Consider the following 16,247-nt stretch of genomic DNA (forward strand, 5'->3'; position numbering starts at 1 on the left):
CAGACATCTCCAACACACACCCTCATGGCTTTATTTTTTTTCTGCTTATGTGGAAAAATAACAGTAAATACAGTTCACTATTCCAAGACAGAAGAGTATTATTAAAAAATATACAATGTTATTGATTTTTCAAGACATAAGCAGATTATTTTTAAACTCTGATTTAATAAAACATAATGTAATTTCTTTTATGGGATTTTTTATGCTTTCCCAATGTTTATTACCCTGTGTGTTTCACACTTCAAAATGAGAGTATCCAAATAAGATCACTTAAGAGGATCCTGATGTAAATTACAAAATCCCCATGGCTGTTATATCCCCATTGTCACATTTCCCCAGTCATCTCTTTCTCCTTTATTGTATCTGTTACACTTTATACTTATTCTTGTTTTTCTATTTACTTTATATATACAATATAATGGGGTACATAGTATAAGAGGAAGGATGGCACTAGAAAATGTTTCTAAGTTGGTTTAGGGAATGGGAGTAAGGGTAGGAAGTTAGGAAAGCTTCTTAGAAAGTTATTAAAGCTTTTTAAAGCAGGTACTATGGCTGTTTTGTTATCCATTCTCTACCTAGCATGTAAGGGTTCTTGATATTTGGGAGTTATTGTGATACAAGGAAGGGGTATATGAGTAGATAAAAAATTATTTTCCAGGGAGACAACAGCATATTCAAAGAAGAAGGAACAACAGAGATCTGTATTTATTATTCATTGAAGGCCTACAGTGCGCTAAAAATGCTAAATGGATATGGTTAAAGATAAATTTGAGTAGTGACCACTTTAGTAAACACATCCACACCAGACCTGACAGCTTCACAGTTTTCAGCAATATTCAAAAAGAGGTCATTTACTTGGAAGGAACCAGGCAGTTGCCAATATAATTGGGCTACAGCTGAAACCCTCAAACCTCTAAATTGCAATTTGTATCAGGAAATAAGTTCCCTTTGTTATTTAAGTCAGTTTGAGGTGGATTTCTTTTATTTGCAACTGGAGCAACTGAGCTTTATGTCAGATAAAATAAAGATTAAAAAGGAGAAAAAGTGACATGTTCTCACAGAGCTGTTTTAAATGTGGTGTGAAGAACAACAGCAATAGCAGTACTCCCTTGGAACCGGAGAGAAAATTCTTGGGCCTCATCTGAGACCTGCTGAATCTTTGCGGGGGCAAGCTAGGGCTCCTCATTTAACAAGCCTTCCAGGTGATTTTTATGCCGGCTGAAATTTGAGACCTGCAGTCATGTGAGTTCCATAATCTGCATTTCTAATAAGCTACAGGTACTCCTGGAAGGCAGGCCACCTTTTAAGTAGCACTGCTATAAAATATTCTGTTTATTGAGTGGGCTCAGGCAAGGGCTTCAGAACTTCAAGGGATGCATACTGTTTTCCTCACCAGAGGTAAGTTCCAACTAACTGTGAATGCATTCAAGCTAATTTCTTCCAGAAGGAAGAAGTGAAGCAGCTGGGAGAATATCTCTTCTCTGTGTCAGCAGATCAACAATAAAGAAATGTTTATCCCGCTGAGTGTGGTGGCTCACGCCTGTAAAACCAGCACTTTGGGAGACCGAGGCTGGCGGATTGCTTGAGGTAAGGAGTTCAAGGCCAGCCTGGACAATATGGTGAAACCCCATCTCTACTAAAATACAAAAATTAACTGGGCATGATGGTGGTCGCCTGTAATCCCAGCTACTCAGGAGGCTGAGGTAGAGGTGCTTGAACCCAGGAGGCTGAGGAGGCTGAGGTTGCAGTGATCCGAGATTGCACCACTGCACTCCAGCCTGGGAGACAGTGCGAGGCAAAAAAAAAAAAAAAAAAAAAGGTTTATTCTCTCATGTTCTTTGACTACTAGCAACATGTATCAGTCTTTAATGATGATGAACAAACAAAAAGTGAAAATATTCTGAGTAATTTAAAGATGAAGAATTCAGTGCAGCTTGCAGCAGCAGAAATGTGTAACCCTTCTCTTTAGAGTAGTACCACTGGATGACTTAGTTACAAAGATCTTGTACTCTTGTGTATCTTCACTTATGTCATTCCCAGCAGGAAAAGGCAGATCAGCTTAGCACTGGACCCTGTTGTCACCCATGTGTTTAGAGTTATTGGGAGTTCATGATTGGCTGACTCATAGGAATCACATGCAGCAGCTGAGCTGCTGTTCCGCTAAAGAGTTGCTGGAGCTACAAAAACACAGATGTTCACGATAATGCCTTTAATACAGAAAAAATAAATAAAAGTAATGTATGGAATAGAAAGTTATATAAGAAAGCCAAACGCCGAGTCATCAGAATGAATTTTGAAAAGTTATGACACTGATCTAATGATGTATATATTTAAGAAGAATACAAATGGATAGCATATAGTAGTTATTGGGTATTCATGGTAGGTATGATACTTGTTTTATATGCAGCAGGATTTCTCAATCTGGGCACTATTTACATTTATTTCCTGTTTTTTGGCAGGGTGGGGAGGTGTGTTGTACATTGTAATGTGTATAGCAACATCCTTGGTCTCTGCTCACTAGATACCAGTAGCTCCCTCATTCCTCACTCATGACAAACACAAATGTCTCCAAACTTTGCCAAATGTTTCCTGGTGTCAAAATTGCACTTGGTTTAGATTGAGATAAATTAGATCTTGGGAAACACATGCTCTAGTAAGAATAATTTTCAAATAATTTTGGTTAAAATACATCTTGCCTTTGAACATAGGAGGCAGGGACCCGTTATCAGTGATTAGTAACTTTCTACTGATTCATTTAGATGAAAATGAATGTAAACATCTTTATCTTTCAGGAGATGTCCTATTTTTCCAAAGCATGTATTGTATAGGGGAAAGATAAGTTTTGGCAAAACGGTTAACCATTTCTCGCTCTTTCTGACTTGGTGGCATTTGAAAATATAATGCTTTCTGAGGTTTGGGTAGAAAGTTGAAGGAAGTAAAGACACTACAGATCCCAGGTGGTATGTTCAACATTTCCTCCTATCCAGAAGACTTTAAAAGAGAAAAATGATCATGGAGTTGAACATTTGGCTCCCCAGATGGTATTGGCAATCATTTGAATTTCTGGACCATGGCCTGAGATATTGGAATGATGAAACCTGGATAACATAGCTCAGTTCACTAAAGGGGGGGACACTTGCTTGTCTGTAATAGCTCTTCTCAATATGAGGTCTGCAGAATACCAATTCTTGGGCCTTATCACCAACTTACTGAGCTCAGCAGGAAAAGGGGATTGGAAGACACTGAGTTAACATCTGTAAATTAGCTTTACAGGTGCTCCTTATGCATTATGAGTTTTGAGAATGTATGGCCTACTAGATAGTTTCTTTTTGTCAATTAACAACACTAAATTAGGGAGAGGGTGAGAGAAAATACTTTAAGATACAGAGTAATGTAAAGACAGAAAAATATCAAGTATTTTATAATTCTAAAAAAAAGGCCAGAAAGGGTATATGTTCATATTCACATGTGAAATTGAGATTAGCACATCAGGCAATCGATACTAATTTATTAAAATTACTGAGACTTTCTGGATTGAAGCTCAAAATTGGAAAATGGTGGTTTAAGGGTAAGTTCTTTCCAGAAACGTACATTTTTGTAGTGTGGGAGTATCAGATCCCAAGGTCCAGATCCAGCCCATGCTGCGGTCCGAGGGGAGTGAGTGGATGGGCAGAAAGAAGAACACTCGGGGGTCTGGGGGTGGAGTGCCAGAGGGTGGAGGGGGTGTAGTCAGGTGAATATGGTTTTATTCAGCAGCAGCTCTCATTAGCAACTTACTTACACTAGCTCTTTACACTGTGCACCTTTATCTTGGCCATCTACTCCAGTTCTGTGGCTCCTGCTGCCCCCATGCCTGCAGCTGCTGCACCACTGGGCTGGTTGTCCCTTGCCTTCAGGGTTAGCAGCTTAATCTTTCCCTCCCTGTGCACCAGTGCAAGCCATGCTGTGGCTCTCCTCTGTCTGCAAGATGGATAACTTTCTCTCTCTCTCTGGGCACCAGAGCTTGCACAAGAGCCATGTTGAGCCAAGCTGAGCCCCAAGAGCCCCTGTACGGTGTTAGCAGGGCAATTATACCTTTTATAGACAATAGTGGCTCAGAGCCAAGTATGAACTGATACAAACAGGTTATATAACAAATGGCACCTGTGTGCCAAACTACCTGAGTCATGCAGACCGGGATATCTGCCTTGGCCTATCCTTGACCAATGCACATTCATGCACCTTACACTCCATCCCCTAGGCCGAGGGAGACATAGGATTTGGACACACAGGTTATGCATATAAGCTTTGTGCACACAGGCCCAGTACATATATATAGGACTGACACATAAGCTTTGGGCACACAGGCCTGATACTGCATAAGCTTCTGGGCATGCAGGCCCATTACATATACAAACTTTGATAAACTGCCCAGCTATTGGTGCAGATTACCACAAGTGTCACCTCCTTGGTGATTACCATCCACATTTCCCTGAGTTTAGCTTATTGGCAACTTTGCCTATACCTGGTTTTAAACCATATGGTGTCAGTAGTAGGCTAGGCTGCATCAGCAGTCCAGGAAGCAGTAGCACCCCAGCTAGACCCAGTAGTGTACCATGCTCTATTAGGAATGGGGGTTGCCCTTCCTAATGGTGAAGGCTCAGGGTCTAAGAGTACCTCAGGCCCCATGGCATTATCTTGTATTAGGACTGCAGGCCCTGAAACCTCTTGTGACTCGGCTGCTAAGGGACTTATACTTGGCATACTCCGCTGCTCTAAGTAGGCACCCTACTTCATTAAAGTGGATATCTGTGCCATCCCTGTTCAGGGACTCATTACCCATGAATGCACCCATCCAGCTAAAGGGTAAGTTGTCTGCATGATGACTGTAACCCGTCCTGCCACACTCTTATGGGCCTGAAGGGCAGCATAGGCAGTCATTAATTGCTTTCCCAGTCCAGGGGCTGGTTACCGAGGAACACACCCATCCCGTCATTACTGCTTGTTTATTAAGGAACACCAGAGTTCAACTCCCTTCCACAGCTGAGACTAACAGCCCACTGGCACTTCCAATCACTCCATGCACTGCTATATGCCCTAGCCAAAACTATCTGTGGTTAGATGTAAATCTAGTCTAAATGGGCACCCTTGATTGACTACACAGAAAGGGTGTCTTAGCCTCATCATCCTAATTCCAGGCAAGGCATTCTAATTCCATCCTAATTCCAGACACTGCCAGTTTTCAGCCTGCAAGAGGATCAGAGGTTAACATTACATTATTAACAAAATCACAACATATGTTGGGGCTATACAATAGCCCTGCAGCAACACTGTGAAAGTTCATTGTTGCCCTCCCATGAAGGCAAACTGTTCCTGGCTCTCGGTGGACTGTCCCTATTCTGTTGTCAAATGGTCCATCAAGCCTGTGACAGACATCACAGTGGCCAAACCATGCAAAACATTCAGCACCAGAATGCGTGCAAGTATGGGAGAGACATACACAGTGCATACATGGAGAGCTAAGCGGCCTATGCCAAGATGCAAAGACATAGGTTTTCATTTTCACTCACTGGTCTTCATAGCCATTAATAAATGCAGCTCTGCCTGGAAATTTATCCGGGTTTAGGGACCAGTAGATTGCCAAGTCCAAAGGTAACTGTTTGTCTGGTGCCCCCCACAAGCCGTGCATCCCGACCAGTTCTCTTATCAAACAGATAAGGCTTTACACTCCCGCTAACTGCAGCAGGTACTCTTTGAACTGGAATTCTAGGGCAGGACTGGGCCGTGCAGCAATATCCTTCTTCCACATGACTGGCATTAAGTCTGTACGTGACTGCCGACATTACTTGCTTAACTCCCACAACTTAGCGGGGACACAGGCACCAAAGGTAAGGTGTTCCACCAGAGTAGGGGGGCGTCTCTGGCCCACCCTTGGGGCCTGACAGCTGCTCATGCTCTATTTCCAGGTGGATCACTGGGTAAGCTTGCAATGGAAGTTCTTCCTCCTCCCCATGCTGCGTCCTGCAAGGACTGGGCATGAACGCCCTACAGTGCAGTCACAAATGGCCATCTGACTGCTTGTAAAGGCATGCTTCTTCTCGATGCTGTGCACTTCCAGGTGCTACAGCGCCTTCTCCACACTCCCAGGAGACCCATCCACTGTCATTCATGTTTCCATTGGGGTCCATCCAAGCAGCACCGCTGCCACCAGGTACCACAGCTCATGCTGCAGCCTCATAACTGACTGGGGAGCCTTCAGGGACTGAAGACCTGCTCACCTCTTCCCATCCACATCGTCAATTGTCAGATCCTGGGGTCCAGGTCCAGCCCATGCTGTGGTCTGAGGGGAGTAGGTGGTGGGCAGAAAGAGCACTTAGGGGGCTGTAGGCAGGTGAATATGGTTTTATTCAGTAGCAGCTCTCATCAACAGCTTACGCCGGGCGAGGTGGCTCACGCCTGTAATCCCAGCACTTTGGGAGGCCGAGGCGGGCGGATCCCAAGGTCAGGAGATTGAGACCACGGTGAAACCCCGTCTCTATTAAAAAATACAAAAAATTAGCTGGGCATGGTGGCGGGCGCCTGTAGTCCCAGCTACTCAGGAGGCTGAGGCAGGAGAATGGCAAACCCGGGAGGCGGAGCTTGCAGTGAGCTGAGATCGCGCCACTGCATCTCAAAAAAAAAACCAAAAAAACAAACAAACAAAAAACAGCTTACTTACACTAGCTCTTTACAGTGTGCACCTCTATCTTGGCTCTCTGCTCTGGCTCTATGGCTCCTGCCACCCTCATGCCTGCAGCTGCACCGCTGGCTCTCCCTTGCCTTCAGGGTCAGTAGCTTAACTCTATCTCTGGGCACCAGTGTAAGCCACGCTGTGGCTCCCCTCTGTGCATCTGCAAGAGGGGACAGCTTTGGCCTTCTCTCTGGGCACCAGGACAAGATCCATGTTGAACTGAGTCAAGCCCCAAGAGCTCCTGTACAGCATTAGCAGGGCAATTATACCTTTACAGGCAATAGTGGCTCAGAGCCAAGTATGAACTTAAAAAGGTGATATAACAGATGGCGTGTGCACCTGTGCTTCAAACTTGCTGAGTCATGTAGGCCTGAATATCCACCCCAGCCTATCCTTGACCAAAGCCCATCCATGTACCTTAGAGGGAGGCAGAGTTCTACTGTATATCAAAGTGTGTATACTGTGGAAATCTTTAGATTTTAGAGTCCATTTTCATGGGGATAGCAGAAGAGGAACAGAGGTGACATCACAGTGACTGTACATACAAGCAGCAGAGACCCATGAAAGAAATGAGCAACATGTCCCAACTATCATGCTCAACCCATATTTACTTCAGTAGAGACAGTATCATGTTTAAGAGGCCAAGGAAGAGAACTAGAGCCGGTGAATAAGACATAGGTCTTATTGAGGGAACTTACATGCAAGGTGATCCAGTAGTAGCACGCTGGACAGGAGAACTGCAACCGCTTGTAAAAATTATGAAGTTTATATAGTATTTTCACTTAGTACCCCCCACGCCTTAGCAACCTCCACCTGTCAATCTTTAAGCCCATACAAAGGGCCTGAATCCTCTGTATGGCCTGTATTCCATGGAATGGACTGAGGGTTCAGATATTCCTCATACATAAGGTATAAATGTCCAGGTTGGCCACTCCGAGATTCCTTAGCTCAGAACTCTGAACACACATTCTTCTTAGACCATAGGGACATTCTCAGGATATGCTGTTATTGCAGTCAGGTGCATCTGCCATACACCAACCAAAGAAGCACACAAAGCCAATCCCACAGCATCTGCGAAAACACTCCTTCAGCTAAAAGGGTAAGAGATTCTTGACTTTTTGATAACTTTGTTCCTGAGGAAGAGAAAGTATCTAGGGGGAACTGACACTTGAGGCCTAAACATATAGTGAAGTGAAAGAGATTGGCCTGTGAGTAGAAAGCTGCCATATGTTGCTAGTTTGTAACAGCGAGAGCAGGAAAGAGTAAGCATAGCCTGAAGTTTAAGGATCAGATTTCAAGAAATTCAGAGAAAAAAGTCATGACACAGCATCATAAGACATCTGGAAGGGAAGTCTACTAGAGAAATAGCAAAACTCTGAGGAGAAAAAAAAAAAAAAAGCAATTCACATTGTTTAGTTGCAAGTGGCCTCAACCAACAACAAAAAGACGTAATTTTAAAAACCAGTGGTGTCGTACAGAGAGTTTGCTGAAATGACCAGATATTTAAAAGCAGTATGTGTATGTCAGAATAACTGATCAGATATTAAATTGTTTTGTTTACCTTTTTTTTTTCCATCTCCGATTCCAAAAAATATTTGATCAGGCTAAGTCATTGCCTCATCATTTTCTCTAAAGTGGGAAACAAGCTTCTTAGATCATCACTCTTTATTTTTCTGTAAAAGACTTAAACTTACAGAGATTATGCTATTCATGTCCCTGAAAGGTAGAGATGGCAGTGATATAAATACTTTTGAGAGATTTCCTTAGCCTGGGAAAGAGATAAAGGTTGATGGTTTCTGAAAACAGCAAGTTCTCATGTCCCATTATGATTCACCCTCCAGAGTATTTTCAGGCCCATAGAGCATATGCCTGTGTGGAGCCGCTAAGGATAGCTGTATGCTATCCATATGGCAGCCATCGCCATTACCCAACTTAGAAAAGATGCCTGTGCCCTAGGGAAGCAGCAAGGCAGGATGATGTGTGTTAGGTCCATGAACATCTAAGAAACCATCCATATTGGCTGATACACAAGGATATTCCTAATATTCTGGTGCCCACCTTGGAACTTTTACACAAACTTTGATAAAAGAGTAAAGAACCCCAATAATGCATTATAGCAAATTTATTATTAGTAAATTATGTTAAACTCTTACTAGTTGTGTGATGCTGAGAGACTTAATTAGCCACTTGAGCTTCAGCTTCCTCTTCTGTAAAATAGGTATAATATATCTTATAAGATGTGGAAGATTAAATAAGATAATGTAAATATGGTGGCAACATAATATCAGAGACATCATAGGAACTGAGTTAATAATTGCATTCTTCTTTTTCTTTTCCAAGTTAAAAAAATTCTTGAGATTTCTGGCTGGGCTGACAATTGAAGGACTATTTTAAAGTCTTCACAGGAGGACTTAGCCCACTCCTTTATGAGTGACAAAAACTGGAGATATATTTTCTTGAGAGACTGAGAGAGGCTATGGATTTGGGGACACTCAACAAAACAGTAAAGCGCTGTACTTAAAGCAGTATGTATTGGTCACATTTTGTATTCCTATTAAGACATACTTGTGGCTGAGTAATTTATAAAGAAAAGAGGTTTATTTGGCTCGTGGTTCTTCAGGTTGTACAGGAAGCATGGTGCCAGTATCTGTTCAGCTTTTAGTAAGGGCCTCAGGAAGCTTACAATCATGGTGGAAGGTGAAGCGGGAGGCAGGCATATCACATGGTGAGAGTAGGAGCAAGAAAGAGAGGGAGGATGTGGCACACTCTATTAAACAGGTTATGTGTGAGCTGGGCAAGAACTCATCACCAAGGGGATGGTGCTAAGCCATTCATGAGGGATCCACCCCCATTCTACAATATTTACAACTAGGTCTCAACCCCCAACATTGGAGGTAACATTTCAGCTTGAGATTTGGAGGGGGCAAACATCCAAAGCATATCAGGGGATTAGGTTAAAGTCTATATTGAAGGTAAGATTTCCCATCCCAGATCCATTTGTTCAGCTAGCTTCAAAATGTTGGTAGCTGGGCTTATATCCCCTGATAGAAGTTTAAAGGATTCTCCTCTGGAGGAAAAGTGAAAGAAAACAAAACTGATTCAGAGAAGAGGAATACATATACTGAAATTTGGAGAAGTGCAAAAAATGTCTAAAATACTTCCTGGTCAGTTTAGAGTGATATATATCAGTTAAGAAGCCCTGAATATACGCACAGAACTTTCAACAAGTTCTTTAGGGTTTCACTTTTAAATACGAATAAGAAACAATCAGTGAACATTGTGGGGCATACCTAAAATGAAAGACAGAAATAAAGCAAACAGAAAAGAAAGAGAGACTTAGAAAAATCACAGACAATCCAATCAGTAGAATAAAACAGGAAAGAGATTATAATGTATAGCCACAGAGATAAGGGAAGATATTGTATTGATGAGATGTAATCCAGGTGCTTTAAAAAACAATCAGAAAGCAAGAAAATTATCAGAAACTAAAATATGGTATTCAATCTTTTTTTTTTTATTTTTTATTTTGAGATGGGGTCTCACTCTGTCACTCAGGCTGGAGTGCAGTGGCGCAATCTCGGCTCATTGCAAGCTTCACCTCCCACATTCCCTCCATTCTCCTGCCTCAGCCTCCTGAGTAGCTGGGATTACAGGTGCCCGCCACCACACCCGGCTAATTTTTTTTTTTTTTTTGTATTTTTAGTAGAGATAGGGTTTCACTAAGTTAGCCAGGATGGTCTCAATCTCCTGACCTTGTGATCCGCCCACCTCAGCCTCCCAAAGTGCTGGGATTATAGGCATGAACCACCACGTCCGGCCTCAAAATTTTTAAAAAGGTAAAATGTTTAGAATATAAAGTCAATAAAATCATCCACAAAGTGCAGCAAAAAAGGCAGAGATAAAAATAGAAGAAAGGCCAAGTGCTGTGGCTCACACCTGTACTCTCAGCACTTTAGGAGGCTGAGGCAGGAGGATCACAAGGTCAGGAGTTCGAGACCATCCTGGCTAACACAGTGAAACCCCATCTGTACTAAAAATACAAAGAATTAGCCGAGTGTGGTGGTGGGCACCTGTAGTCCCAGCTACTCAGGAGGCTAAGAAGGGAGAATGGCATGAACCTGGGAGGCGGAGCTTGCAGTGAGCCAAGATCGCGCCATTGAACTCCAGCTTGGGTGACAGAGCGAGACAATGTCTCAAAAGGAAAAAAAAAAAAAAGAAGAAGAAGAAGAAATAACGTTTAGGGCATTAGTTTAGAAGGTGTTGTTTAACCAAAGGATTTTGGGAACAAAAGGAGCAGGAAATGAAAGGAAGGAAATTGTCAAAGAAATGATACAAGAAAAGTTCTTAGGAGTTTCCTGGTGGAAAAGGCCCACTGATAATTTACCAAAAGAAATAATCATAAATCTACAATGATAAAGGTTTATTTGAAATTGATCTAGTTAGTAAAAAACAGTATATATAAAGATTAAGATGTATAAAATTTAAGATTCTTTAAGAATAAAAAGTTGTAGATAAATGCATTATTTTTTTATTCTGTACTAATCTAAATTTTGAGAAGAATTTTTTTTTCAGTGTAGAATCATATGCCCAGCCCAATGATCAATTGGGTATAAGGTAAATTTAAAATAGTTTCAGCCACATAAAATATTTGTTTGCATGCATGTCTTCTCAGGAAGCTCCTAGATATGTGCACCACCAAAACAAAAACAAAAACAAAAAACCAAAAAAACGGAATTAACCAAGACAGGACAACATTGAATTGAGGAAGCAGGGAACCAAACACAAGAAACAAGTGAGAAGAATTCCCAGAATGATGACAGAACTTCCAGGTCTTCCACTATGCAGCAGGACTTATGTAGACCAGCATCCGGCGCAAAGTACAGGACAGGGAATCTCAGCAAAGTCCCTGAGGGGGAAATGGAATTGGCTATCTGACAGGTGTTCTGTGTATGAAATTGTGTATAGTTGTTGAAAAAGTAGGTCTAAGGCATAGCTATATATTTACTCTAAACAAATTGGAAAAAGAGGAGATTTTAGCATCAGTGTAAGTAGGAATTTATTCAAGAAAAGAAATGTAGTAATAATAGGCTACCTGTTTCATCAGTGAATAATATTTATAATACTGTAATCATACAAATACTAAACACAGATTTAACCAATAGTCATAATAACTATAATGGGGGAAGAGAGGAATGAAGGGAAAGGAAGAATAAAAGAAAGTTAAAATCCTCATTTTCCATAATAGGAAGTCAATTAAGAATGTTTAAACATGATCACACAGAAGATAACAGTAAATATATGTTTTAAATTTTTTTTTCTTTGTAGTAATAAACTTATAGGAGATTGAAAAAAAAAAAAAAAAGTCCAGGAAATCTCATATACCTTTCACCTAGTTTTATAAGATACTGACTTATTCTTCCAGACCGTTTGTACCAGTTTATATTCCCACCAGCATTGTACCAATGATCCAGTTTCTCTGCATCATCAGGATTTCTTGTTATCGTAAGTTTTCATTTTAGTCATTCTGAGAGATGTCTGGTGTTTTCTCACTGCAGTTTTAATTTGTCTTAATGGCTAAAGATATTGAACATCTTTTTATATGCTTATTACCATCTATTCATGTCTATTGCTCATTTTCTAGTTGAATTCTGTAATTTTTTACTGTTGTGTTTTGAGTTATTTTACATCTTCTAGATTCTATTCCTTTGTTGGATATGTGGTTTGTTTAAGTGTCTTCTCTCAGCCTGAATCTTACTGTCTTTTTATCTCCTTCACAGGGTCTTCTGCAGATAAAAAGTTTTTACTTAAAAAAAAAAGATCAGTTTTACGTTTTATGGAGCATGGTTTTGTGTTAAGAATGGGAAGTCTAGGGCCGGGCTTGGTGGCTCACGTCTGTAATCCCAGCACTTTGGGAGGCCGAGGCGGGCGGATCACGAGGTCAGGAGATCGAGACCATCCTGACTAACAGTGAAATCCCGTCTCTACTAAAAAAAATACAAAAACGTAGCTGGGTGTGGTGGCGGGTGCCTGTAGTCCCAGCTACTCAGGAGGCTGAGGCAGGAGAATGGCGTGAACCCAGGAGGCGGAGCTTGTAGTGAGCCCAGACCATGCCACTGCACTCCAGCCTGGGCGACAGAGCGAGACTCCATCTAAAAAAAAAAAAAAAAGAATAGGAACTCTTTATATTGTATTAGGTCCTAAAGATTTTCGCCTATGTTTTCTTCTTTTCTTGTTTAAATCGAGGTGTTTTTTTCCCCCTCAATTTGTATTAATTAATCTGGCACCATTTTTTTGAAGATTATAATTGCTCCATTGAATTAGCTCTTGGACCTTTATGAAAAATCAGTTGATGATATTTGCGTGGGGCTCTTTCTGAGCTCTTTGTTGTGTTCTATTATATGCCTATTCCTTTGACAAAATTACATTGTCTTCATTACTGTAGTTGTGTAATAAGTTCTAACATTAGGTAGGGTGATTTCTTTCACTTTATTCTTCTTTTTCAAAATTGTTTTAGCTATTCTAGGTCTTTTAACTTCTGTATATGTTTTATAATAATTTTGTCTATTTTCACAAAAATTCTTAGTGGGATTTTAATAGAAACTTTATTAAACCTATGGATCAATTTGGGGAGAATTCGTATCTTTGTTTTCAGTCTTTTGATCCATAAATGCAGTATGTCTCTTCATTTGTTTAGGTCATCTTTTATTTCTTTCATTAGTATTTTATTTTTTATCATATAGATCTTGTACAAAGTTTTTATATTTATACCTAACTACTTCGTTTTCTTTGGAACATTTGTAAATGCCATTTTGCTTTTAATTTTGCTAGTATGTAGAAATGCAATTAACTTTTGTGAGTTGATTTTGTATCCTGCAAACTTGGTGAACTTGCTCATAATTTAAAAAATTTTTTGGTGATTGCTTGGGATTTGCTATGTAGACAATCATGTCTTCTGTGAATAAGGATAGTACTATTTCTTCCTTTTCAATTTATGTGCTATTTATTCATTTTTCTTACCATGTTCTGGCTAGAATTTTGAATACTATTCATATATTAAGAGTAGTGAACACTTTTGTTTGTTTGTTTTTGTATCTTTCAGTTTTAAAATGTTCTTTTTTAATATATATTATTTCTTTGGTAATATTTCTATTTTTAATTGTTATAGGACTATTTGTAATGTTCTTATTTTTGTTATATGTGCTTTAATATCTGTGTTAAATAATTTCAACATCTGATTTATCTCTATGTCTTTTGATTGTCTTTTCATGTTCAAGTTGAGATTTTCCTCAACTTAGCATAGGACCTTTTATCCCAGTAGAAACCTAATATACATTTGCAGAATTGAATTTACTTAAATTGAATTCTTGTTTTTATAGCAAAGTGTTTTTCTCATCCCAGAAAGATAATGGAGCAATGAAAAACCTATGAACTTTAGGATTTTTGATATTCATGTCTTTCCAAATGCTTTCTCTCCCCAAATCCAGCTTTCTAGATATGTAGCCTCTCATGCAAAGGGAAGTGTTGGTGTGACATAAGCAGTGCCCGACCCAACTCCAGCTCTCTTTATTGTTTATCCCCCCTGTGCCGCCAATGGAAAATTCACAGGAAGACAGACTAGGCAGTTTACGTCATCTTGCTCTGGGAGGCAGCCGAAAACCAACTTTTAAACTCTATATGATGCCTAAAGCAAGTTACTCTTTAGCCCACATTTCTAGTATTTTGATCTCCAGTTCATATATATATACACATATATGTATGTGTGTGTGCGTATATATATGTATGAGTGTATATGTATATACGTGTATATATTTTGTATATATTATATATTGCATATTATATATAATATATAGAATGATTTATAATCCTTTGAGTATATACCCAGTAATGGGATTGCTGGGTCAAATGGTATTTCTAGTTCTAGATCCTTGAGGAATCACCACACTGTCTTCCACAATGGTTGAACTAATTTACACTCCTACCAACAGCGTAAAAGTGTTTCTATTTCTCCACATCCTCTCCAGCATCTGTTGTTTCCTGACTTTTTAGTGATCGCCATTCTAACTGGTGTGAGATGGTATCTCATTGTGGTTTTGATTTACATTTCTCTAATGACCAGTGATCATGAGCTTTTTTTCATATGTTTGTTTGCTGCACAAATGTCTTATTTTGAGAAGTATCTGTTCATATCCTTTGCCACTTTTGAATGGGGTTGTTTTTTTCTTGTAAATCTGTTTAAGTTCTTTGTAGATTTTTGATATTAGCCCTTACAGGTGTCCCTCTTATGGGTAGGCAGAAATAATATTTTTGGTATACATATTTTTAATGGGAATAAAATGTTTCCTAAGGTCACTTGAAGTCAGAAAAATAATACTACTTAATGTAGAGCTCTATTTTAATTCCTCAAGTTCATTTATGAGAAAGATGTCTATCTTTAATGGATCTTAGTCTGTCAATCTCTCTCTCCTACACTTAATGATTGAATGAGGCATGTCTTTATCCTCCAGAAACTCACAATCTGGTGTGGATATGGCCACATTAACAAACAATAATGGTATATACTATTTGATACCCTTTAGGTATGTAAAAGTTTCTGTGGAGATACAGGGAAGGAACAATGAACTATTTCAGGGCCTCTGGAAGGGTCTATTCAGTGTTTAAAATCTATGCCAAGTCTTAAAGATTGAATAAGAATTTATTAGGCAGAAGAAAGATGTGTATTCCAGAGTGGGAAGGCATGGGTAAAGTCATGTGAAAGAGCCTGAAGTATTTTTCAGTGACCACAGAGGAGTTGAGCATGGCTGGAGGACAGCGTAGATGAAGGCAAGTGGCAAGAGTTGATGCTGGAAAGGGGTGCAGTCTCCAGTCCTCCTGGCTCCTTTACATCATCACTCCTGTCCCCTAGAAGACACTAGGGCAGCAAGTTTATGAAGAACTCCACCTTTATCTTTGTCCAAAGTGTCTCCTTTACCCAGTCTTTGCACCATTTCTGTTTGTTCTGCTTCAGACTTTTTGAATTTACTTCTGGGCCTTAGACTTTTGTTCTCCACCCTTCAAATTTGATGTTATGCATTCCTGCTAGTTTCTGTGCACATCTTTTAATATATGACTCCTGTTCTCTGTCCCAAGAACACTTTCTCAGAACACCTTGGTCCTTTGAGGCTTGTTCTGTAGTCCTGCAACTGTGAGTGGCACTCCCTTAGGGCCATATCACAAAATGCATTATGCAGCATGCTAGGGAGCTTGAATTTTGTTTTGAGGCCAACAGTGAACTATTTATGATTTGTAAGCAAGGGAGCAACATGAACAGAATTGTATTTTGGAAAATATGTCTCTGACTGCATATGGAAACAAATTGGAAATGATAAGAATAGAGGCAGGGCAATCCACGGGGAAGTTTTTTAATGGTTGAGACGATGTATAGGTGATGAACAGATAACATAATGGAGATAGGGAATCAAATTCAAGTGGGAGCTAAAAAATGTGCATACAAGGACATAAAGTGTGAAATAATAGACTTTGGACTAGGAAGGGTGGGAAG

The 16,247-nt window shown here is 40.0% G+C and overlaps 1 long non-coding RNA gene across 1 annotated transcript; it reads right to left on the reverse strand.

Moving 5' to 3' along the window:
• Positions 1-8: 8 nt before the first annotated feature.
• LOC139357556 (uncharacterized) lies at positions 9-7,789 on the reverse strand. The gene is made up of 2 exons (XR_011610974.1): positions 7,408-7,789; positions 9-6,514 (listed from the first exon to the last, which is right to left on the reverse strand). It is a non-coding gene; the product is annotated as an uncharacterized lncRNA (long non-coding RNA).
• Positions 7,790-16,247: the final 8,458 nt, after the last annotated feature.

The sequence above is a fragment of the Macaca nemestrina genome, chromosome 12 (assembly GCF_043159975.1).
Source record: "Macaca nemestrina isolate mMacNem1 chromosome 12, mMacNem.hap1, whole genome shotgun sequence".
Lineage (NCBI taxonomy): Eukaryota > Metazoa > Chordata > Mammalia > Primates > Cercopithecidae > Macaca > Macaca nemestrina.